At 41.0% G+C, this 2818-nt stretch overlaps 1 pseudogene; it reads right to left on the reverse strand.

Annotated features, from left to right (window-relative positions):
- Nucleotides 1–1384: 1384 nt before the first annotated feature.
- On the reverse strand, nt 1385–2337 carry LOC101588640 (annotated as a pseudogene).
- Nucleotides 2338–2818: the final 481 nt, after the last annotated feature.

Here is a 2818-nt window from a genome sequence, read left to right on the forward strand (position 1 = left end):
CAGTTGGAAATTCTTTTACTTCAATGCTTTTTTCATATTGGGTTTCCTGCCTATGTTTCTGTAGTTGCTTCTTTACTTCATCTGCTATGAGTTCTGAGAGTTCTTTTTTTATTTCAGAAAAGAATTGCGCTCTGATTTCCTCTATCATTCTACTGTTGCTTTTTTTACTATCGACGCTATTAATTCATGCGTTTGAGCCGAGCTAGTATCCTCCACACTTATTCTGGGTGGGCACTGGGTTTCTTCCATATGTTTCTGCATTTGATTCTTTAGTGCAGATGTTATTAATTCAGGGATTTCTTTTTTAATTTTCAATCTGAGGTCTTCTACATCTTTCTACAGCTGTTTCTTTATTTCAGAAGCCGTTGATTCATTGCTTTCAGCTGTGTGATTTCCAATTTTTTCTGTATTAGTGACCTCTGCACTTATAACGTGTGGGCTTGGGTTCTGAGGTTGCATTTTGTTCCTTCTCCTCATTTTGTGGAGCACTGTCTTCTTTTTTTTATTTATTTTATTTATTTATTTATTTATTTATTTTTTTGAGCAATGTCTTCTGACCTTTGTTGTAGATCTTTGCTGTAATTATAACCTTCGCACGTACTGAAGTTCAGGTGCAGCTGTACAAAGTTTGGACTTATCCAGCTGTGTCTGGCTTGGGTCTGGCTAATGTGCTCAGCTCCTTCCCGCTTCTCCATGCAGGAAAAGTTTGCATCTCTTTGGTGGAGTTGAGAATATAATGATGCTGGTTGGTTCGTCTTAGCCTCAGTGGACAAACTTATGAATGAAAATAAGGAGCTTAAAGATATACTTTCCTGCCTCCAGATGCAGATAAAATTTAGAAGTTTAAAACTTTGAAAGTTTCTAAGTGTATCCTGACAGAGAAATCTCTTTTAGGCACAAGGCTGAGGTTGCAAAAACCCAGATGCAGTCCCTCATAATTTGATTGGCTGAACTGCGATGTTAATTAAATGCTCATCTTTGAAGGCTATCTGTAGCAAAGTTGAGGGCACTAATTGGAAAAGAATGAGATCCCATGATTTTAAACGGAGATGTATGGGAGGATCCTGAAGAGGCAGAGAAGCTGAGTTTTTAGATGCTAATGAGATTATTTTGCCTGAGGAATAGATTTACCCACTTACTGTGAGAGAGGAATCACTGCCTTCACACTGTGCCATATTAGTGTCTCATGATATATCTAGAGAAACCAATCCTACATGGAATGAACAGCGTACTGGTGGGAATCCTCAGGACTCACCCTCAGTACCCATTTTTGCTTCTAGTCCTATAACCAGGCTTCAGTCACAGAAGTTGCTTAAGGGTGAAGTACATAATGTGATCCATGAGGACAGCCATTATCCCCCCAAAGACCTTTTTTTTTTGGAAGACAAAGAAACTTTATTTAAAAAATGGGACACATCAGAATAGCAAAAATAAGAAGATGGGAAGAATTAGTTTGTATCTGTGCCACAAGAGACCTCTGTTCTTCCTCTATGTGTGTAGCCCACGGTCACGGGGCTGTAGGTCATGGCCTGTGTGGCTGGCCCACCTCGTCAGCCATGTTGAGAATGTAGTTGGCCATGTCGTCTTCTGTGGGCGCATCTGACACCACCCAAGACTCATTGGCTCCAGTCATCTGTAGACGACAAATAGGGCAATTTCTGTGTCGATCGCTCCACTTATCAATACACTTCTGGCAGAAGCTGTGAGCACAAGGCAGGATGAGGTCAGCCCGCCCGTCCATGCAGATACAGCACTCCTCCTCCTCGGTCAGCTGCTTCCCCCTTCCCATCCAAAGGCTAGCCTGGCAGGACGTCACAGAGGATGAGTTTTCACCAGGCTCTTCAGAGGTGGAGCTCTGAGCTAACACTCCTGCTGCTTGACTTGTGATGTCTTTATAAAGCTGAATGAACTGGTACAAATTCATGATCCGTGATGCTTCTACAATGCCACTGCTTTTGTTAATCTTGGTGCAGACCACCCGTACAACCACTTTCCAAAAGGCAGAGGAATCAGAACCAGGTTGTACCTCAAAGAGAAGATGTTTTTCCTGGCCAGTGGCCACTTTAGCAGTTACATCATTGATTTCAGCTACTCTCCCAAGAAATTCTTCATAAGTTAAGGAGCTACTTTCTCGAACCAATGTGACATGTTTTGCTACTTTTTCTGGTAACTTGTTAATAACCAGCTGTGTCTGATCTGAAATTTGCTGTCCCATGATGAAATGATGTTTTGTAGAATCCAGGAAAAGCGTCACTTCACATAATTTCACAGGTTCACGGCATCGTGGTCCCGACTGCAGCAACTCCGCTCCACCGGCCGCTCAGGGCCGCGGGCAGAGCCGGGCACAAACAACTTTAAAGAGGAGATGAAACATTAAAACTTAACTGCTTCTTTCCATAGACCAGCAGAAATGCACAGTACAATTGTCCAAAACATTTTGCTTACATATATAGATATGTTTCTTTCCACCACTCCCTCTTCTGTCCTTTTCCTGAACTTGGTAACTCTTTCCTTCTGAGTAAGTTCGTTCCCTTTTTCCTGTACTTGTTGTACCCTTCAGCTTCCATTTTTCTCTTTCAGTTCTTACACTAAGAAGACAATATGATGTTTGCATATCTGGGTCTAATTTATTTTACTTAAGAGTATGTTCTATAGTATCATGCACTTACTGACAAAACACTCAAATATATCCTTTTTTAAAGCTGAATAATATTTCATTGTGTAAAAATGCCACATCATTCTTACCCATTCTTCAATTGACAGGTATCTGGGTTTTCAGGATTTATCTATAACATATTACTCTGCTATAAACATGGGT

Source organism: Octodon degus, unplaced genomic scaffold, assembly GCF_000260255.1.
Source record: "Octodon degus isolate 3935 unplaced genomic scaffold, OctDeg1.0 scaffold00084, whole genome shotgun sequence".
NCBI classification, from domain to species: Eukaryota; Metazoa; Chordata; class Mammalia; order Rodentia; family Octodontidae; genus Octodon; species Octodon degus.